Source organism: Watersipora subatra, unplaced genomic scaffold (genome assembly GCF_963576615.1).
Source record: "Watersipora subatra unplaced genomic scaffold, tzWatSuba1.1 SCAFFOLD_146, whole genome shotgun sequence".
NCBI classification, from domain to species: Eukaryota; Metazoa; Bryozoa; class Gymnolaemata; order Cheilostomatida; family Watersiporidae; genus Watersipora; species Watersipora subatra.
The window spans coordinates 34,326-58,780 of record NW_027045401.1 but is presented as its reverse complement, the minus strand read 5'-3'; positions in this window follow the sequence as shown (position 1 = coordinate 58,780).

The window sequence follows — 24,455 nt, the reverse complement described above, 5'->3', positions numbered from 1 at the left end:
CTTTTTGCAATAAGAAGTGAATCACGGAGAGATTGCGCAACATTAAAGTGGTGTATCCTGCAATAAACAAACATCATCATATATTGGGCTAATTTGAAATTTGGTATGTGACTATAATATAAGTATATAAAGACTGATACAACATGCATTATCGGTTAGATTGCCAGTGACTAAACTGGTGACATCAGCTTTAAGCTTGAGTGTATCAGGGCATCCTTTTTAAACATAGCAAAGTATATAACAAACATTCTGACCAGACTACCCATAAAATGTGGATTGATTACACTAAGAGGCATAAATAGATGAACCTATTTTTACTAGCTACCACGGCAGATCAAACATTCCAGCATGTCTGAACCTGTTCCTGGCTGCTGGATTACATTAAAAAACTACTTTTTCTTGATAACATATTATTTGGTTGGCAGAGTAAGTATCTTCTCTAATTCCACTAATGATGTCTGAATTCTAGCAGAGGCACAAGTTGTGGTAGGCTCTATAGTTGGCTCAGCTTTGTTCTGGCAAGAGATCTGAGCCGTATCAGTGAGCTTGGCTTTCTCGACCTCTTTCCACCAGCAGAGATTCTTGTTAATCTTAACTGTAAAAGTCTCACTTATACTCAGCTGGCTGATAGGGTTAGCTATCCCATTAAAAGGCAGAATGTTGGCCGCTTTAGGTCAACTGGTGGTCGAAAGAGAGCCAACCAGGTGTGACTTGACATGTGTTTTTCTGTTATTACAAACAGTGTTGCTCATTGAGGCAGTCTGACCACAGCGCTCTTCTTTTTTTACTGCTGGAGCATCCAACTGCCTAATAGAAGTCTGCTGCACCCATTGTCTGTCAAACAAATATGGAGTCTCTTTTTGAGTCGCGCAGGCGGCCTAAGCATTCTTCTACTGCCTTCGATGGCTTGATATGGCTCTATGAACTTTTAATTGCATGACCAATTTGACCCTGCTGAGAAATGGTGACAGATTTAAAAGAGTGCTGTACAGTAGAAGTAGAAGTAAGCAAAGCAAATGAAGTTGTTTTCGCAACTCTTGATGTTTCCAAAAAATCAATTGGTGCTGTGTAATGTTTCGACCAACTTAACATTTTGAAGAGTAATAATAAAATTATAGCTGAAATGTATAAAACTGTTGTATGGTAATGTGAGTGAATGCTTCAAGTCATTTTGTTGGTAAAACATTTTAGTGAGCAGTAATCTTCACATGACGTTTTGTATTGATTAAAGAAACTCAACGCTATCAAACAAAATAACACTAGAAATTCCCTTGTCATACAACCCATGACCAAAGTGATATTGGAAAAAAGAAAGGGTACTGATGGTTGAAAAATGCAATATAAGCAGTCAAATGGCACTGCAGTGCAATAGGATAACTGAAATGGTAGCTGTAATGTACTGGGTGTGAGTGTTATCATATACAACAAACAGCAATAATGAAAGGAAAATATTATATGTTTATATCTCTCTCCTGCAATAGGAGAAATGCAAAATTGGCCAATATTAGAAGTAAAATGCACTGATACTATTAGAATTACCAATATTATTAATATAGTAATAATAGAAAGCCACTGCACAATTTGGTTTACAATTCCAAACATCATAGCTAACAGTATCAAGAGGTTGTGATATTTATATAGAATTTTAGAAAATCTATTCAAAAAAAGGTTTGGTCAAGACAAACAGCAATAATGAAAGGAAAAGATTATATGTTTATATTTCTCCTCCTGCAATAGGAGAAATGCAATATTAGAAGTAAAATGAACTGATATTATTAGAATAACCAATATTATTAATATATTAATACAGTAAAAAGAGAAAACCAATGCACAATTTTGTTTAAATTTCGAAATGTCATAGCTAACAATACCAAGAAGTTGTGATATTTATATAGATTTTTAGAAAATCTATTTAACAACACTATTTAACAAAAAAAGTTACAGTAACATATCCCCATCATCGATGTTGTTAGTGTGTCTATAAGACTTCAATAGTCATCCAAACTTATAATTAAATATTGTAATAATCTCATAAGAATCGTTAGAAAAAAATATCATAGTCATTTCCTTTACTTTCACTGATTTGGACATCAGTTAGAGTACCAAAGTACTCAAAAATTTCCAGAATTTCAGTTACTTTGAAATCGGCAAAAGAAAAAATTTCTGTACTTGTACGTTAATTACAAAAACCTTCGGCAATTCGACAATGCTATAGACTGGTAAAATGTGCACGCTATTTTTTTGTGAAATGCACACGACTTAATGGTTCTATTCTCTGTCGCTCGGCGTTTCGTTTGCCGGTCTTAATTTTGATAAATGCAAGGCTTGGCCAGTTTTAATAAATATTTTTGGCCAAATTAATCTGTCTATTTGTGTATATAATCCGATTAGATGGGTAATGTTTAGGAATATGTCGACAATTTTCAAAGACTTGGTAATATATTCAAAAAGGCTTATATGTGTTTTGTATCGTTATTATATTTTAACGACTCTACAAAAAATGGTTAAATTTGTTGATAAGATTTCGATACAAGGGTTTGCGACGTTGTTGATGAATAATTTGTGTAAGTTGTGTGCACATGCATTTATCATAAAAGCTCTCAAACATTCGCTCTGCTCGTTTGGTCGTGGGATAAATATTTAAAGTAACCTAAACTGCCAACATATAGTCTTATTATACTCCTAAAATCTTTTCATCTCTGCAATTCCATGCACCTGTCACTCTATCACCTTCCTTATGGTATTTTGAAAATATCTATTGCTTCATGGTTTTGTTTTGTAGTGCAGCAGACTTTTAAGGACTTCTCTGTTTTTTTACAGAAAAATTGTTTTTTTAAATAACTTTATTGTTTGAAGGATGATAAATACCGCATAATGGGAAAAAAACTATTTGCATAACATAAATTGAAAATGATACGTACTTTTACATCAACAGTTGAATGCAAAATGAAACTTACATTTTACTTATTTCAAAGTACAGCTATCAAGCTTTAAATAAGCTGTTTTGAGTTAAACCAAACATAAATAGTATGTTGCGAGGGATGTATTTTTTAGAGATGAAATATTTTTATTAGGAAATTTTATGCAAAATGATGAATCAAAGCTACATGAAAGGGGTAATTTTTTCTTGCTGCAGATAGTTCTTTGAAGGAATTATTTCATAGTTCGCTTTATGACCTTTTTATCTACTGTATGTAAAACATATCTCTACTGCAGTGTAGAAAACTTCAATACTTAACCATGTTTATTTTAGCAGTTTTCCATTCTTATAAAGTAACTCAAAATCACTTCATCTGATTTTTCCTAAACTATTTTTCTGACATCTTTGATGCGAAAGTTATTTTTATGTTTTGAAGTGTTGTAAAGTTTCTGTTGCAGTATAATTATGTATTTTATAGTTTTTAAGGTGTTGCTTTACTATAATATTTGCTAAAATAAAATAGATGTCAATACACATGTAGCGATATTGCAGAAAAATATATTTGCCGTACATATTGTAATCCACATCAATAATGCCACTACTGCATTACAGTCGGTTTTTAAGAGCAATATTGTGTGTTGTATGCACCGGTCTGTATTCCCTGGTAGCAAGTTGGGGTTGCATATGTTAGGCGACTAGTCAGAAACATCTAGGGGTTTGGGGGCGGTGTAAGCCCCAAACAGGCTTCGAGGCGTGGCCCCTAAACTCTAGACCTTTAAAGCATCAACAACCCTCAAAGTATGCATAAATGCAATCAATTTTAAGCATCAAAATCTACATAAATATATTGTTTATGGTTCATAGTAAGCAAAACGTTTTATTTATTCAACAAACAATATAAAACTCGTGACACTACAGATTTCTGTAAAGGACATTGACAGAACAAGAGCTATTACATTTTTATTGCAATAGCTCTAGTTCTGTCAATGTGTCGATAACAGAAATTTTTCATAACTGATTCTGTATCTATTTCAGCAACTTTATATATGAGTAATATTAGAAGATTATTTAGCCGAGCCTGCTCCATAGTGCTCCTCGTTGATGTTCTGATTTGCTTCATTGCAGAAAAGGATCTTTCACTCACTGCATTACTTACTGGCAGGCAAAACCAATACTAGATTAGTGAGCCTGAAAATTAGTAAAAACGCAAGTTTGGGGTCATCTCCACACCCCCAACTATAAGCAATAAAGTTTAGTTTGCAAGTCTTAACAAAGTCTTACATGATCACTCATTTGGCGAGATCAGCGCGGAGACAGTATAGTAGTAGAACGCTAGTAGCTAATAGATTAGTTATTGGAATTTCCATCCGGTCTTGGAATTTCCAACTGGAAATTCCAAGTGAATGAGCTTAGAACATAATTTTTAGTACTTAGCCACCGACAACCGCTAAAAAGTTACGACGGCTCAGCCACCCAGCCGCCCCAGGGAATACGGGCCTGTGTATCCATTTGAACAACATCTATAAATCAAAATTATTAACCCATTCAGGACTGTTCCCAGTTACTACGAGAAGAGTTGTGCTTTCCAGGGCCCGTTCCCGGAGTCTCCGGGTTAAACTTTGATTTGCTCTATTGCTTAGCTGTTTAAGTACATCAGTTGTATTCATTTACCAAACAAATCTTAAGAGTCTGGGCATCATTTTGATACCAAATATGTGATTAGACAAATGAGTTTTAACTAACAAATTACGTGATAGATATCAACTGTTTTGAAAACTTGTTGATCGCCATTTTGGAAAAGGTTTCTCCGAACCATGGCAAAATTTTCAAGTGAATTAGATGTGGTAATCAGCTCAGGGGAAAAATAGCAACGAAAGTAATGTTCAAGAAGAAAATGAGAGTTTTCTGATGGAAGAAGGTAAGTTTTATGTGGCTATTTATAGAATTTTACCGAAAAAAAATGATAAAAAGCCGAAATTTTCTTGTAAATTTCTAACCAACTTTCTTCTAACAGTGTAAGATATGGATTTTTTCATGATACACATAATTATAACATTTTCAATCCAATAAATTTTTTTGCAGCATGAACTCATCACTCTATTACCCCATAATAAATAATAATTTCATGATTTCCTTGTAGAACTACAAGATAATAAAAATTTCTTATTTCATTTATATCCAATTGTTCAACCCACAGTTAGTCAAGCATATAGTTCTCAACCTCAACATCTACTATAAACTAGCCCCAACCACTTGGCTCTAATATTGGTTGATAGGGGAAGCTTACCACAGTAATCATCTTCATGACTTTCTGTGTTTATATCTACTGTATCAAAAAATATTTGCAATTTGTATTACCAATTGTTAGCTGCAGGAGACTACTTATTTTTAATTTTTTATCAGGTATTTACCCTGAAAAGCTGCTAAAGCACAATTTTTTCTAGGCTGTACGAAAAATTTGAAAGCAAATATGTTGCTTACTACCGATCATATTTGCTACATGTAGGTGAAGACAGTCAAGGGCTTGTGAGTGATGATGCCATTGATGATGAGCCTAGGGCTTCAACACCAATATCTGATGAATACTGCATCAAATAACTTATAATGGGAGCAAATATGCATGTGTAGTTGGTATCAAATAACTCTCACTGTGTCATCATTTCTTTATGAACACACCCATATAATAGTACATGTATATATTGTTTCGTTTTCATGCATATTCATTTTTACTGTATTTTATACAATATATTTTACTGTATTTTTACACAAATTTTTTTTGCTGGTGATCGATTGTCTGTTAGCTGGTAATTTGAGTATCTTTTTTTCGTGCATAATAAATTCATAACCACTTCTGCAATGCATTTCAATATAAATTAACAAATTGTTTGATTATGTAATTGATAAAGCTGTCAGTGACGTATTGTTGGTTAGAAGCTAGTAACACCTGTTCTATTGCTTGGAATTAAGAAATCTTTTTTTATTTGCTGCTGATAAAGTTTGCTATCAATCTAACATAGGTCCAACAATGTCAGTATCAAAAAACTGCTTGTGAGCTGCTACGAAACATGAAAACTAATTTTGATAAAAAAAAAGTTCATGGAAGTATTAGCAATTGTGGTTAGTAGAATTTGTAAAGGTGCTCAAAAATTTATATCAAATTGTAGCCTGGAATGTCTTTGTTAAGCTGCAAAAAACAAATCAAAATTATTTTAAAAAGAACTCTAGTTATACTTAATTTTGTGTAGTTCTATTTTAATTGTACGGCTACTGAAAAATTAATTAAGCTGGTGGAGCAGTCAACCAATAACTAATTAGTCCTGAATGAGTTAACTACTAGAAAAACACAGAAATTTAATTCTTTTGTAGACAGAACGGAAAACAATTATTCTATGTAAAACGAAAATGTTATATTATGAGTTTTCAATCTACAACGGCAGTAAGCAGTGAGCAGTTTTTGCAGCAGTTGTTGTTGGCTGTTCATAAAACAATTTTGTTAGCAGTAACAAATTTCTACAATGTTCAATTCTAAAAACATCAATAGAGACAGCTATATAAAACTCAAAGGAAAATTAACTACGAAAGGCAGTAATGTATTAAACAATGCTACAGGTATGTTTAGGAATATTTATCTTCAAACTAGTTGAATGCTCAGCCTTGGTCGAGTGGTAAAAATTATTTGTACAGAATACTCATTTCTATTTAACAATTTCCATTTCCTATCATGAGAAAATTATTTTGGTCCAGTTAGTATATGGCAATATATTATGGTATATGGTATATGGGCATGCGATTATAGGCATTATACATGGGCATATATATAGCCAACAATATGGCAATAAAGGTTAAAAACTAAAACCGTAAATATAAAATTAAAAAATCAATCTAATGTTTTTTTAATTTGATCACATACATGGAGAATCAAACAAATTGCAAAATTGGCCAATAGTAACTGACACACAAATCTTTATTTAATATTATTTTGCAAATAAACAACAACAGTTAAGTAGATCATGATATTTTTAAATGCTTTAGTTTTACATGCTCGGATGAAAATTTGAGCCAAACCTGTAGCCAATGCTTTTAGATAAGTCAAAATGCATTCTAAATTAAAAGTAGCAGAGCAAAAAAGATGTTTTTTAGCAGGTAGCAAATTAATTCAAACAGCAATTAATTATAAAATACTTTTTTCACAAATGGTTGTGATGAAGTTTGCAAAACTGGTTTGATTTGTAAATCTAATCAATGACTTGATTAAATTTTTTTCGTCCCGAAATTCGATTCAGTTTTTTTTCATTTGAAGTAGAACTTATTGGCCTACAGACCATACAAATATGCTTTCTTCAAATTGAAATAATGTTAACAGAAAAGTTTTTAAGACAGTTTAAAAGGTAACTGTTGTTGTTAAACATTCGCTAAATTTTAAAAGAAGCGCAATTTATCTGAAAAACCTCTTTAAAAATTAGTTACTCCGTAGGTAAACATTAGACATTATGGTGTGACATGTATTATGTTGATTTAACCATTAATTCTGTAGTTGATGTTTGTAGAATTTCTTCTAGTAACTAATCATTAATTATAGCAGCCAAAGAAAAGCCCTTTTATGAAATTGTATAATTACGCTTTTGATAACTCTTCCACTTTTTGGGTGCTACTTTATTGCATGAGCACATAGCTAGTAGTTTGTTGAACGATGAAAATTAATTTTCTGCTTTTAGGTGATTCGTTAGAATGCTATTCTTTAAAGAAAGAGGAAAAGACCCCTTGGCAGTTGAAAAAGCTGTTTGTTCTTGTAGACATGCAGCTGAAAAAGTGTTAAATGTTTGAATAGCATTGAGGTCAGAAATTTCATCACTTACAAACAATTGATTTGTTCAATATGTACATATAACCTTTGCATAATCATAAATATTACATTTTTATTAGTAAGAAATCAAAAATAAAATTTCCTTTTCTTGAAAAGCAAAAAATTTTGCTTGATTACTGTTTGTTTGATTGTTGGTTTTGCTATTTTCGTTTTACATAAATGTAAAACCAAAATAGCAAAACCAACAGTCAAACAAACATATAATACAATAATATAGTTTCTAATGTAATGCTTTTTAAAAAGTAAATAATTTTTGGAGCTTTCACAAACCCTTGCTCAGACCCAATTAAAATATTGCAACACATTGCTCTCCTGTAGCACTTTTCCATAAGTGCAGTTGGACTATGGTTGCAGAACTCCAATCTTCCCATAAATACACTCACAATACTTTAAATATCTTGAATTCTACTACTATATGCATCTAAAAGTTACTTTCAATTTGCTCAGTAGGAATAAAGAAGAAATCAAAATACTGTAGTGGCAGTGTGATAGTAAAACCGAATCACTTGCTGATTGGGTTTTACATTTCACGTGTTTGTATTGGAATCAAAAATTTTTATTTGTTCAGATTCTAGCAAAAATAATTGCGTTTCACATGATCGTTTTATATCAAAATTTATAAAGTAAAATTTAAAAATATTACTGAAGTTATTAAACAAAGCAGATTCAATCATTTGCTTTATTATTATTTCTAGGCGATAACTTTTCCAGCACAACCAATAAATAAATTACGATTGGTTTATTTAGTTTATGTTCACGTCGCTTCCCTAGCACTAAGATTGAATCTATCACAAACAGTCATTATGTAATAAGTTTTTGCAAGTCTAGCTAGTGAATGATTTAGATACTGGAGTTAAAGAAATGCATTAAGTATTATAAAACTAAATTATAAATACCGAAATTGAGAATTGATTTCATTTTTTATTCCAATCTGAAGACAACCGCCAATTATGTTTTAATTTGTAAACTATTAACTAGCAGATATAACTTTTTGATCACAGGAGAGGAATTTTATGTTATTCATCAAAGTTTATAACATATTGCAGATTTTATAAATAATAAGCCACAATGTTTATGAATTTGTTCTGCAGAAAGCGGTTGATCAATGAAGCATGTTGTTGATTAAGTCAATCAAAAACCTGCACAAGAAAGTCAAGAAAGTCTGGCACCAAATGTTCTTAAAAACTTTGCACAGCTTGAAACATTACTTTTAAATAAACATGCTTCTTTTGATCACTAAGCAAGACCATCTATTTGATACTGCATAAGTAGAGCTATTTTTCCTCAAGCAGTATTAAGTATTGTTTCCTAAGATGTTTATTGTAAATTGCTTTATTTACAATATAAAGCCTTAAAGAATAAGTTTTCAAAACAATCAAAAATCAAAACCAGAAATGCACGGACGTAACCAGTCTGCTGAGGACTGGTTATTGCAAAATAGTTTAAAAAGAATGCAGTGCATTTGTATACATTTATATATTTATAGTCATAAATAGCATAAGTTGTTAAGCAAGGAAAAAAAGTAATAACTTCCTAACTGTCGTGATGAATTATGATAGCTGTCTAACATAGCACATAAACTACATGTATGATAGCTTACCAAATGGTGCAGACACTAAGGTTACTTCCTAAATGATATTTAAGTAACAGGTAGTATTATAAGAAAACTCAATTAAATGTCTGTTGATGTAATGTTGTTTGACTTTGTTAGAGATATGTTAACCACATACTTGAATCAGTATGGCAGATGAAGTTGGCATTAAAAATCAATTAATAGTGTTGCAGACAGCTCTTGAGAAAGAGAGCGCGTCATTCTCCGGAGATACTTACAATAAACGCCAATCAATCGGTCATCAATCAGACTTACACCAGATGGTAGTAGAAGGTCAACAGAGATGATTACATGGACATGGTCCAAGTCTAAACGTGAGAATATATTTACAGACAGTACCTTATACCAAAACCAACACCCACATCAAGACTCATGACTAAGGCAAACTAAAGACTTCTGAACTCGTATAGCAGAAACCGCGCTTATCCGCTCTCACGGTCCAACTCCGCTTTTCGGGTCCTGACAAAAGTGACAGACAGATGGCAAAAAGATTTTGCAACCACATTTCAATATTCTTGCTTTAAAACTATTTTGTGTCAGTCTGATGCTAGCCAATATAATTACAAGATATTTTTAACCAGCTAAATATACAGAATATTTACTATCATTATAAAATGGGATGAGTTTATCATTTTTCGATCAGATCCAGTATCCAGTAACTTTGGAAGCACACTCGCTGGCACACATACATTGATATCTACACTTACGATAGCAAACTCTCAGACTCTCTACCACAGCTATTCACTGTTCAGGCAAGTAACTCTCTCTGTGACATAGCCTAGGGGCTAAGTTGTTATTTTAGAGTGAAGGTAATATTCTTTTACATTTTAATGCTATGTTTGGCAACCATTTTAGTATATCTTGTACATTATGTTCTCTGCTTTAATAGATAAAATTCGATAAATGGGCGCATGCTACCAATCTCATCTGGTTTTCTTATTTGGCATAATGCATGGTCAAAAATCTTTGTGGTAAAAGCAACTTCTTTAGTTAGACTTATTCAGCAGATAACTTAGCCTTTTTATCTAAAATGATTGACTAGTCATAGAGAAAAAATATCACAGGGCTCAGCGTTGCCTCACAAATTAACCCACATGACTTGAACTCAGTTCTCAATGCAGTAAAGACAAATCTGAAGTAAAAACTTATTAAAATATGATATAAGGTATAAAATATAATATAAGTATAATATATAATATATGTTTTAGGTAATAGCAACCTCCTATATAATGTTTGACTTGTAGCAATTTCCTGAATGATTTATCAATCATAACAAACTCCTAAATAATTTGTAATAATGACAGCCTTGCAATGATAATTGAGTTACAAAATTAAGACACTAAATCATGTAAAAGCTATAGCAACTTCCTAAAAGATACACATTATCACTGGATTCTCAACGTTGCAAAAGGAAAGGTTACCTCCAAAAATCGTAAATTATAATAACGTTTTACACCAGATGTGTTAATTACATGTATATCATTCACAGCATAATCATCCATTTTAAAGGATTGTAGATCAATCAACATCCTGAAAACAATGTTTGGTCATGTTTTGTGAAATGTGATCCACTGAGAGCTGAGCCTAGGGCTGAGCTAAGCCGAGTCGAGTCGGGCTGTGCTGAGTCGTGCAGAATAACGAGGTGAGAGCTAGGCCAGCCAATGCTAAGATGAACAAATTAGAGCCAAGCCAAGCCGCGCCAAGCTGAGTAGAACTACGTCGAGTCAAGTCCAGTCTAATAAAGTGGAACAAAAAGCGGGGATATCCGATATATAAGCCTGAACATTTGTGTTACAGCGTGCTGGGCCTGTTTTTTGCATATGCTTGACTATTATTGTACCTTTATGAAAAAAAAACAGTAATACATTTATAAACTTATAGATTGGCTCTTATACTGGTGGAGTAGGTAAGGATGGCACAAAACCTTTACATTGATGGGAGCGTGGGATAAGACGATTCCAAAAAACTCCATCACGAGACTCGTACCGGATCACTGGATATCTGGATGAACTTTCTGCTGCCTTGAAAGTGGCAGTAGGAAAAAACCAAAGTGACATGTAATAGGGCATGCTTGACAAACAGATGTGCTGCTCCTACTAGGAAAACTTCCTGACAACTAAAAGAAATCTAGAGAGAGCTTCGTAACACCCTACCTGAAGCAGATGACTCAGTAGATGAACTGCTATAAGACAGGAGCAGAAACCTACTGAAAGCTGCTAGTGCCTGACTGAAAAAAGGAAGCACTGCTCCTACTGGAAGAACCTCCTGGCAACAGGAACAGAACCAAAGAGCTGTATAAAAACCTGCAGCAACAGACTCAGTAGATGAAATCATCCAGGAGCCAAAACATACTGGAAGCTCTAATAGGGCTTGCCTAAAAACGGCAGCACTGCTCTCACTGGAAAAAACTTTTTGGCAACAAAAAGAAACTGAGGATGAGCTGAATAAAAACCCTGCAACTAAACACCCGGTAGATAAACTGCTCATGGGAAGGATAAAAAGCTTACTCGAAAAAAATAGCTCCAGGTCTGCTTGAAAATCGGCAGCACCACTCCTTCTGGACGAACTTCCTAGTCAAAGGAAGAAACCCAGAGAAAGCTGTGTAAAATACTCAGGTCATGGACTCAGTATATGAACTGCCTTGAGACAGTAGCAGAAACCTACTGAAAGTCCCGAAAACTGGTCAATAGAAGGGCACGGAGCGCCGATCTGGAACCCGACTAGCTAGTGGAAGCACTAGAATGGGTACTGTTGATGCCCAGAACCCAGGAGCTGGCACCGAAATTCACAACTCCCCAGTACACAGAAAAAACGAACGTAGAATACTTTAATACTCATTTCCTGGAGGTGGCCAATGCTAATCGATATGCCGAAGGGGCAACACTGTTGCACCTCCCAGAAGCATTTGGAGAACAGGCTGAGGACTGCGGACTATCCGGCGAACCGGAGGCCGTATTCAATGCTGTTTGGGCAAGGTTTGGGTTGTTCGCCAGACAAGCACTAAGCCAGCTTAATACTCTTCAACGGGACAGAAAGACGCCGCTCCAGGAGCATGCTATAGAGGTGTAGCGACTGGTACATATCCTATACGGACACCTCCAAAACCCTCATCAGAACCACATGGCTATAGAGACATTTTGCAGTTCACTGGTTGCCCTGCCATGCAGTGCCACCTGCTGGATGTACTCACGTCCAACCTAGCCGACGCTGTACAGGCCAGGAATGACTCCCTCCCGATTCAAAGAGGCAAATGCAAACCCATGGGATCGTCAGTGCGAGCCTTACCAGCCCTGGTCAGGTGAACACGTCAAAATTGTGTCATTGGTCGACTATCCAAGCTAGTCCAATCTCCCATGAAGAAAGTGGAATGACTTCAAAAGTGAGTTCACACACAGACACAGAGAGAAAGCCACCAAGCTACCCTTTGCTGGGGTCTTGGCTGGCCAGGCCTTGTTTCGAAGAACTGCCACGCTACTCAAAACCTGCTTCGAGAAACAAATGGAGGCAACAGTAGTAGCTCCAGCTACTGACTGTGCCAAAGCCAAACAACTCCAGAGACGTACCTAGGCCACACAGAATTTGGTAAACCCTGGCGGAAAGTCTCCACCAGCGAGGACTGAACTGACGGAAATTCGTGCACAGTAAGAGAATGTGGAAAAACGAAATTATGATCAGTCCTTGAGTGAAGGTACCCTCAACGCTTTTTTGATCACTGATGCCGCCTACACCAATATGTGCGAGCAGCAAGAATGTAATTCGAAACGTAGAAGGAAGACTACCAAATCCCCTTCACCCAAGACACCGAGGATGACCCCGACAAAACAGAATAGTCGAAAGCCTGCCTTAAAAGCGGCAGGGCTGGCACTTTCCTCGCCTCTGTAGTGGCGACCTTTGGAGCCACGAGGCGGCCCCAAAAACTAACTTTGCCCCGCTCCAGAATGAGAGTTCTCCAAGCCCCTCAAAAGTGCCCTAGAGGACACTACTATGGCACAAACCCTCAGTAAATCTCAATCAACCAACTATTTCTTTCTAGGAAAAGGGAGAAGGGGTCCATCCAGTTTCTCCTATACACTGGGTGTACCAAGAACTTGCTCAATAAACAGATCTTTGACCAGTTACCTGGATCCAGACGAAACCAGTTGAAGAGAGCAACAGCCACAACCTACTGGCTGACAGGACATGGTTCCTCTTCTAACAAATAATCCAGTTGCCAATTCATCTGAAAAACGTGTAGACAGAAAAAAGTTTTTATAGTCAATTGCCTGAGTGAGGATGCCATTTTGGTATGCCATACTTCATAGCCATCAATATGTTCTTGAGTTTGAACAGCCGGTGGTTTGAGTTGATGGCAGGTAGCTAGTCATCACAGCCAAGAACAAACGACGACTACAGAACAAAGTGCAGGTGATTAAAAGATTGTGGTAACAGCCGAGACAGAGATGACGATACATTGTCGCAGCCCTACCCAGATTAACTGCTCCTTGAGGCTGATCAAAAGGTTCTAGACAGACCCCCAGTGGCAAGTAGCCTAAATCAGCCCGGTAGCCTAAATCAGGACCTAAAAGACATGTCATCACCCGATGCATGAGTATGACAAAACGGTCATTGACCTTCCCGTCTAAAGCCACTATCAGCACTTACATGGAGTGGAAACCCTGCAGGTCAAATAGGACGATCCCTTATTGTATGAAGCCAGTCCGACTTCAAACAACGAAGTGCTAGCTCACCTTAAACAGTGGTTTTAGGAAGCCCAAATGAACTGTGAGGGGACAAGTGAGACAGTGAGGTTGGCCTGTCTGCTGAGTAAACATACCATCATGTTCAGCAAGGGCGAGGATGACATAGGAAAGATTTATGAGTTAGAACATTCAATGCCGTTCAAAGAGGGCACTCGCCAATTCCGCATTCTCCCAAAGGCTTGCACCAAAGGAGGAGAAAGAGGCCAAAAGGCAAGTCCAGAACCTATTCAAGACAGGGCTTATTGAGTTAGCTGGAGGAGCTTGGAGATACCTCATGGTGCTGGTCCAAGAAAGGCAGGGATGAGAAGCACAGGCAAAATCGGCATTATTGACACAACCCAGATTGTTGAAGAGGAAGGTACTACTTTTTGAACTCATTCCCACCCCAGCAACTCTCCAAAGGCTCATGGAACGCGTCTTATACGGCCTCCACTAGAGGAGGCTGTTGTTATACCTCGACAACATCATAGTCATCACACCGGATTTTAAACACACCTGCACCGACTAGAGGATGTCCTCCAGAGATTCCACAGGACTGGAATGAAGTTGAAGCCATCCAGATGCAAGCTATTGCAGAAACAGGTCTGCTATCTGGGTCATTTGCTGAGCAAAGACGGAGTTTACACAAACCCTGAAAAATGAAGGCAGTCACAAAATGGCCAAACTCACACGGAATTAGGAAATCCAAGGGTTCCTCGGGACAGTCTGCTACTACCAAAAATACATTACAGGGTTTGCCACATTAGCGCATTCTTTGCACCGGTTGACGGCAAAATGAGAGTCCTGGAGATAGACGGAGGAAAAAAAGATTCCCTTTAACAAACTGAAAGACAGCATCAGCACTGTCCCAATCTTAGGCTATCCGGACCCTCAGAAACAGTATATCTTGGATACAGATGCTACTGAATGTAAAGTAGGGGCCAGGCTGTCGAAAGTAAAAGAATGTTCTAAGAGGGTTATTGCTTATTACAGCAAAACCCTCACTCTCTTGGAGCGCAAATGCTGCATTACTCAACAAGAACTGCTTGCGGTGGAGAAGGCAGTGAAAGAGCACTTTCAGCCTTACCTGTATGGACAGGAATTCCTTCTATGACCAGATCACGCATCACTCTGGTGGTTGTTTAGGAGGAGGGGACTTTGAATCAGATGGCCAGGTGGATGGAGGTCTTGGCGGAGTCCTGATATACTTTGGAACCCTGGTCAAGAACCAAACACAGGAGAGCAGACGGGCTGAGCAGGCCAAACTGCGAGGACTGCCGACGATTTCCTAGAATTGAACAGAGGAACGGAGGCCCCTCACGGAAAGAGTCGGTTCAGGAGCAGGAGCCCTTACCCGTGTGGGTACCGACCAGTTGCCTGGATGGCACTCCTGCCTTTGACAGAGCGAGATTGACCCAGGGCCGTGTTGCATACCCCGGGAGGTCGACTGGTAGCTCGCACGGGAATCCCTCCCCAATAGTGGCAGGATTAAACCTCAGTGCCGCTGGTACCCCCGATAGCCTACCAGCTCCGCAAGGAATATATGCCTTGAAGGGCGAGCTGGCAAGGCTACAGGCTACAAAACAGGCCAATGCCTCATATGCTGGACTCTTTGCCCATTCGACAGAATGGCGTGCTGGAGGCATGGGTTGCCCCACAGGACTGCACTAGATGGTGATTCATCTGCCCACGGCCATGCAGGAAAACCTGGTGTGGCCAACACACTCCCTGGCCCTCTTTGGGGTGGGAAAGACGACAAGTCATCTCGAGCTGACATGGTCGTGGCCTGATCTGACATCAACAGTCAGATGGCTCATCAAGAGTTGCGAGGTGTGCCAGGACGGAAAGCATGGAGGGAAAAAAACATCCGGAAGGAAACGAAGGCTTTATGCCGGAAGACCTTGGCAAAAGGTGGCCAGGGATCTGGTCTAGCCATTTCCGGCCACTCCAAGTAGAAATAAGTGAATGCTGGCTCTCACCGACCTCTTCGGCCAATGGCAAAATGTGCTGGCACTGCCTTCAGGTTAAAGTTCAGGTTAAGGTAATCTGATGAAATGTCGGATGGCAATCCATAGTTTTTTACCAAACCAGTATTTACAATTTATACAGAGATGTATGCGCAGATACTAATAAGACTCACAACAAAACTTTACCTCTAAAAAAAGTAACCGGTTTGGTTTCATTCGTTTATTTTCTAAGTTTTTAATAAAACGAACCAAAATATAGATTCTTGATCATTGAAAACATTAAATTATCAAACATATTAGTGATAGCTAGTAATACTAGATATGTGTTTTAGAAATGAAACACATGAAAGTAATGCCTAATTTCAGGTATAAAACAGCTATGACAATTCTGCAATTGGTACAATCCAGCCAGTTTCTTTTTTGTATGAAACATTTTACTTAATGTTCATATACATGATGGGCTCTTGATTGATGTAGTTTGAGGTGTCTTTCATCTAGGAATTCCTGAATGCAACAGGTGATCAAGCACCAAATAATTCCGCAATTGCGGCAATATCCCGTCGTAATATGCTGGTCTCTCACTTTTTTCACTTTCTCGCAGTTCTGGCATAAATGAATATATCTCTTTTTCGATTCGGAATGCACTCTTTTTTGATGTCTGTGTAAAGGATCCAATGATACAAATATTCTGTCACAATGGCTTATCAAGCACCACCAACTATTACAATCTGAGTTGGGACACTTCATGTAGGGAATTCCAGAAACTATTTCCTTTTTCTGGTTGCAGACACAGTAATTTATAATATCTCTAGTAGGAAATGTATCATTGCTGTGGCGAAATATTTGATGGCTCCATATTCCGCTATAAGTTTTGAGCATAGTATTACATTTGGCATACATGCAAATGTACAGCTTGCATCCTGCACATTGAAATATTCTTGCATCACTTAAAGGAATCTTGGTTCCACATCGGCATTTGGTTTGCTTCATAAAACTAGTTGATGGTCCTATTTTCCTGTCTTGCAAAGTTTTCTTGATGTGCGCAAAAACATAATGATTATAAACTGTTTCTTGTGAAATCATTATAACATTGCATCCCGGAAATAGGCATATGAACTTGCGACATGTTATACATTGGGCTACTTTGCCAGTGTTTAGTTTTGTAGCAGTATTGCAAGAACATGTCTTATAAACAGCCCCTGGGTTACTTTCGATACAATAATCTGTTGGTATAGAATTCTTCAATGAACCCTAGACAGATGGAATACACAGAAATGAATAGTCAATAGAAAAAGCAGTTAAATATTTATGGTTAAAGATTGTGTATGCTGTACCTTTTATACCAGATACTCTACGATAAAATGAAATGGGTATTGACCATTTATGTATGTTAGCTCAACCAAATCACATTTAGACAGAAACTAGTAGAAGTAGATAAAACTTTGTTCGAAACTTTAGATGGTTCTTACCCATGAGCCACTTCTAAGTATTACCATATTAATAGTCAATCCTAAGATTGTGGCTTTATCAAATTCAAACTTTTTAGCCAACACTTCAGCCAATTTAACATGCTTTGGCTGGGCTGCAATAATGAATCCAATGAAGATTACACTCTGTAAACAGAAACAACACTTATAGTTATTTGACTATTTTGTCTGTTTGACACTGTAACTTGTTGTTATTGCTTTTCATTTGATTCTATACTTTATTCCTATGATTGTCCTATTTTTGAACTTTTCATATATTAGGTATACAATGCATTTCTGATAAAATAAATAATAAAAACGAGATTTTTTTCAGATATGTCGAACTGCTGAAAAGAAGATCAACAAAGCCTCAACTTGTTTTTATATACTCCCCATTATAATATTTTCCCATCGCAGAGTTTTCTCTAAAATGAGCGACTTATAGGCATCATCAAAGCAGTTAAAAACTTCTTCTTCCTCAAATAATCTGCATTCTTCCGCAACAGTTGATAAATAATATTTATCAGAGAAATGAAGACTCTCCTTCACTGAAATAAATATTGAGTGATTGTAAAAATATTATTCTTTGAATTTGTGTGAAACTTACCACTAAAGATAGTTTTCCTTCGCATGAATGCCTAATATTACATGCACCCTCAACCTTGCAAACAGTAATTTTTCTAGAAAGTTTGCAAAATTGCATAAATGTATAGTGACTTTGGTTGTAATAAGACCAGTGAAACGGGAGCTAAATGAGGAAAATTAATTATATATATAAAATGTAAACTTTTAGATTCTTACCATATATTCTTAAAAAACTCTTTGGCCATTAATTTTGTTAAAAGAAATCGTGTCATTCAACAAGCAAAGTTGCAAAACAAGCATTGTCGTTTAATCATACAATAAAAATCTAGAGGTCATTTGCAGCTATTTATTGAATCCATTGTTTTTTGCTAAGCTGACTTGCTAGTTTTGATTTTACCTACATGTATGTAGATATCTAATTTTTTATGAGTGAACGCCCAAGGCAAGTTAAATATTTAAGCCTCACCCGGTCAAGGTGGGAGTTGGTTGCTGTTAGACACTGACTTCTACCACTTGGATGGATAACCATTTATTATCTACTTAATAATATATTATTATATATCGTTATTAAGTACAAACCGACAGCTGAATGGGAATCTGCAGTACATGTACCTGGTCAATACATGAAATCAATTTAATTCTAGATGCAACAAAGCAAAATTTACTCAGTCTACTAGTAATACTGCAGTCTAATGGTACAGTTAAAATCAACATCAGCCTGATGTTGAGGGTAGACTGCAGAGTAGATTTTGATAATCAGGTTTATTTTTAAAAAGGGTTGAATGTAAAAGCAATAACAAGTCGCGATGACAAAAATTAGTGTCCATTTCTTTGGTATTTGAACTGATTTGGGCTTTAGACTGGCTGAAAATATATCAGAAGTTTATTCTAAATAGCAGCCATTTAAGTTAAACTAAAGTAAAAAAGAGGTTTTTAAGAACTGAATGTAAACAAGCGAAGGGAAATAAAAAATTATTTGAATTTTTACTTTAAATTTCTTCCTACACCTTTTATTACAGAATATACATATAATTTAGAACTACTACGGTTGATACCACTACTGTGGCCATAACAATGTCCAATAAGTGGTAGTGGCCATTGAATGACATTGAAAACAATGTGGCTGATGTCGATCATGACGACCAACATAACAAGTAACATTAGAATCATAGAGTTCATTGAAATAATTTTCCAAAAAAATAAGTAAACTTCAAAATCAATTCACAATTTTCATTTTCGATTTATGACAACAAATGAACTTTTGCTAAAACTAAAAAGTACTTCTTGTTTTTCAAATGAAAACTTTTCAAAAATGTGAACTAAACTTTACATAACCGGACATAAAATATAATGCATGGGACTACAGAAAGGGCTACACGCTAAAACTTCCAGTTCAGATGACTTCCAACTTAATTTTTTGAATACATGGGAAGCATAACAAACTGACAAATAAAATGTCTGTCTACATTCTTTATAGTATATATTAGAAAGGTTAATTGCAACACATGTAAGCCTGTCCAATAGTCGAAATTTATCAGAACAAAGTTCAAACGGTCAGACTGTACACCAATCTTAATTCAAGCTTTCTCGCGAATAGATTTTCAGAATTGCAACATGGCGGACCCACAGTGTTATTTCTCAGAGTCAAGAAAACATCCGGTTAGTACGAGTCAGAGTTGTTAGAGAGTGAATCCTCTCTTTGAACTACCATATTTATGCAAGACCATCAATTGTAAGCCGTAAGTTGTACAATATTACTAGAAATAAATTCACTGTAGCGGACAATGTTTTAGCGATGCCAAATGCTAGATATGAGTAACATTTTCCACACAATTAACTTTGGCAGATGTTAAGTAATTTAAAATCAGTTACTGCCTTGAGAGTTAGTGACTCAAGTAACACATGATAATAACCTGGAAGATTTTTCTTTGCTCTCCCATTTAAAGGTAAGGGCATCTTTCAATTTAACTAAAACTGTGGGACATTGCAAATGACTACTGTGTTTTTAGGTCCATTTACAAGTAGTGTTTCTAAGATTTCTAAATTATTAGCAATTAATTATATGTGAGATACCATGAATTATCTACTAACCTGCAAAAAAGAAATCAGCTATTTGTTTTCCATCTGCCTTTAGCAATAAATTATCTCCTGTATGAAGTGAAATATCAAATAACTCCTTATTTTGTTCATAAACCTTTAGGCTTTCCTCTTTCAGGCTGTTAAAAAGACATTGATCAGATATGAAAGCCCAAAAAACAGCGCTCTTCAATTTAGGAAACCTTTCTTATTCAATTCAAGGTTTTGGATTAGTTTGGTAATTATTCAAAGTAATACATCATTTGTTTACGGAGCGGCAAAAAACTGTCAGATTATTGTAATTTAACAATTTAATTTTTGCATGTATATCATTTATCAATTTAAAAATCTCAGTTTAAGCTCAATGTTTTTGCTAAAATTGATTTACAAAGTATTATATTCAACCTGTTAGAGCACTCAAAACAAAGAGATTTTGGAAGTGTTAAATGAAAACTGTTTCCCAAATTGAGCAATTCTGTTGTGGACGTGTTATTATGTATCACCAGTAAAGCTGCTATGCGTGCTGTAAAGCTTTCTTGTTGCGGATCTAACGTGCAATCATTACATACATGTAGTTAGAAAAAATCTATAGTTCTAAATACATTCATCATACATGTTACGTTGTGAACAATCACCATTTTTAATGTTTTTTATGATTTCAAGTTTGAAATATATTTTATTGAACCTCAAATTGATACAGCCAAAATACCTGAACCTAACCTTTTAAAACTTCCTAGCTGTTGCGCATACAACATATGTTATTCTTGTGTATTTGAAAGCTAGACAGCAACTGACTTACTACATAAGTGAGACAAGAGAGTAAAAGGATTATTACATAAGAATTACATAACAGATGAGTAAGCCGATATGAACAAAGAGTCTGACAACGGCTATATACAAATACAAGATAATGACTGGTCAATGTCAACGACTAGTACATATTCAACACTCCCACATAGTTTTGACATGTTGAGCCTCGCTTACATGCTCATCAATTCCATAGCAAACCGGAGGTCTACGTTTGCGAGCAGATAAGCGTCGCTGTTGCCCTTCACCAATGCATTGCCCAGAGAAGTTTGGAGTTGTCTGTTCATTTACTGAATGTTCAACAACAATAGATTTCTGCTTTGTATATTGGTCACATGATGGTTTAACGGTGTTTGTAAAGTTCGTTTCATCAAATACCACGTCTTGCCTAGTAGTGACTTTACCAGTCGATTCATCAAGCAGGCAGTATGCCTTTGACTGTTTGCTGTATCTTATAAACCTTAGCTTCTGGCACTTGTCAAGTTTCTGTCGTAGTTGATCTGGAACATGAGCATAAGCAATACATTCAAACACCCTTAGATTGTCTATGTTGGGTTTGCGTTCATACCACTTCTCATATGGTGTGAGATCATTCTTGTGTGAAGAAGTGGGAAGCCGATTTCTAAGGTAGGCAGCAGTAGAAATGGCCTCAGCCCAGTATTGCTTTGGCAATTTAGCATGGCACAACATTGAACGTGCTGCTTCACACAGAGTTCTATTCATTTGCACAGCAACACCATTTTGTGCTGGTGAGTAGGCTGATGTGAGTTCATGATGAATACCTTTAGATTTCAAGTAGTCAGTAAATTCTTGAGCCAAGTATTCACCACCTCTATCTGATCTCAGTGTTTGAAGGGTTTCTCTAGATTGGTTGGCTGTATATGCTTCAAACTCTTTCAACTTCTCAGGTACCTCAGATTTGTTTCTAAGAAAATACACAGCACAGCATCTAGAAAAATTGTCTACAAAAGTAACGAAATATTTGCTACCTCCAATTGATTCTGTTTCCATTGTACAAACGTCGGAATGTACTAGTTCTAGCTTACGGGTAGCCTCGATATCTCCCACAGGTTTGAAGGGTTCACGAGTCATTTTCCTTTCAGCACAGCCTTCACAGAAGGAAATGTTCATTGCAGGTAAGCTTGTTGCACAGACTATATTTCCTTTGCTCAGTTTTTTCAGATCAGAGTCATTCACATGTACTAGACGTTGATGCCAAATCTCTGCGCTAGCAGTGTTTGCGTATTGAGTTTCAGTTTGGACACAGTCTAGACTGAACAGCTTATTAGCTAGTGATCCCATGGCCCTAACTTGACCAGTAGCATCTTTAATCCAACATCGAGTATGGTAGAACTGAACAATGTAGCCTTTCTTAGTGGCAGCTCGAACTGAAAATAAATTGCTAGCTAGCTGAGGGACATGAAGTACATTGTAAAATACAGCCGCACATTGAACTCTACGATTGAGTTTTAGCATCACTTTCACAGCACTAACTCCCACAGCTTCAACTGTTTGACCATCACCTAGGCTGACCATTTCTATATGTTCTAGCTTCTTGTAGCTATTAAAACTTTCCCTGTTAGGTGACATATGACACGATGCTCCAGAGTCAATTAGCCAGAGTGAGCTACTGTGCAATGAAAATGTGTTGCCATGATGAGTGATAAATGTAAATTCATCGCCTACACAGTCATTGTCACTTTCACATACAGTTTTTCTACATTCACTTATTAACTGCGCGTTCGGTCGGCGTCTGTCCTCTGAGCATTCTGGTGACTTGTTCCCAGGCTCATTACAGTTGTAGCAAATAATAGGTTTTCTGGCTCTAGGCTGCTTTCTTGACACCAATGCAGAATCAGATGCACCGGCAGAACTAGATTCATCGGAGTTCCGCTCATTACGTTTCAACTCTTCATTTATCAATGACTGCTGGGCAAACTCAAAACTCAAGTTGTCTACTCTTGCTCCTAATGCCGTTGCAAGATGAGCATAGCTGTTTGGAAGCCTGAGAGCGTGACTACTTGATCTTCTTCAGAAATTGGTGCATCCATAGCTGCGAGTTTATCTTTAAGTCCTTTCATGTGTTTCAAGTGCTGTTCTACAGGTGTACCCTCCTTCATTACTGTTCTGAAATATTGTTTCTTAAGAAATAACTTGTTTGCTAGTGTATTGCGTTCAAAGTGGTTTTGAAGCCGCTTCCATGCTACATCAGGTGCTTCTGTATCTGTTATTAAGTAGAGAAGTTCAGTACTAACAGACAGAGCAATTACTGAAAAAGCCTTATGATACCTGGATGTAAAAGCAATTTTCAGCGCTTGATCAGCCGAACCTTCTGGTGCTTTCTCAGTACCATCCACGATATCGTACAGATCCTTCACCAGCAAAATGTGTTTCATCTGAAACTTCCATGTCTGATAGTTTTGACTGTCCAACTTATCTATTGTCCATTTATCACCATCCATTGTAGAATGAGAGATACAATCTAAGTTCTGGTTCAGTAGTCCTTGTTTTACTGTTCCTGATATCAACTGTTTAACTCCTGGTTCACCAGTCGTTGGTCAGTCAGTATTATAGCCGATCGTCTTTGTTCTGGTATCAAACTCGTGTACAGCTTCTTTGGTTGCCTGTCTGGGCCCATAACCTGTTATTCTTGTGTATTTGAAAGCTAGACAGCAACTGACTTACTACATAAGTGAGACAAGAGAGTAAAAGGATTATTACATAAGAACTACATAACAAATGAGTAAGCCGATATGAGCAAAGAGTCTGACAACGGCTATATACAAATACAAAATAATGACTGGTCAATGTCAACAACTAGTACATATTCAACAACATAGTCATATAAAACTGCTGCTAGGTTATGTTTCTAAACCAATAGCTTTAAAACCCATTATTAGCTTTTTTCACTCAATTTATTAGTGTATGCTATTAACTTTAATAATATGGCACAAACATGCTTGCACTTTTTAGGAGGATAAAAATGAATCACTTCCAAATTTAGTCTCATAATTTTACTCTGGGTGCATGTCACGTAATTTATCTCTCCAAAACGCCTCGTGACCATAACAATGTTTTTGGTGATACAGAAGTTTTAGATGAGTTTCATCAAGTCCAAAACAGTTCAGAAACTACCACAAAATTATAATGTGCTCTGTAGTACTGCAAAAAACCTATCTACCTTTAATTGCTTATTGACACAAACATAAAGATTATCAGCTGTCATTGAACCGATAAACTAGCCAGTAAATCACAAATATAAACTAGAGCACAACATCTGCGATTCCTTGACACAACTTGTGGAACATAGTCAAACAAGCTGTTGAAGTAATTAGTCAAATGCATGAAAGAATTTCTCACATCTGTAAAGCTATGACACACCTATAAGTCTTTCTCCACTTTTGGAAATAATTCTGCTAAAATTTGGTAAAAGAGCAATG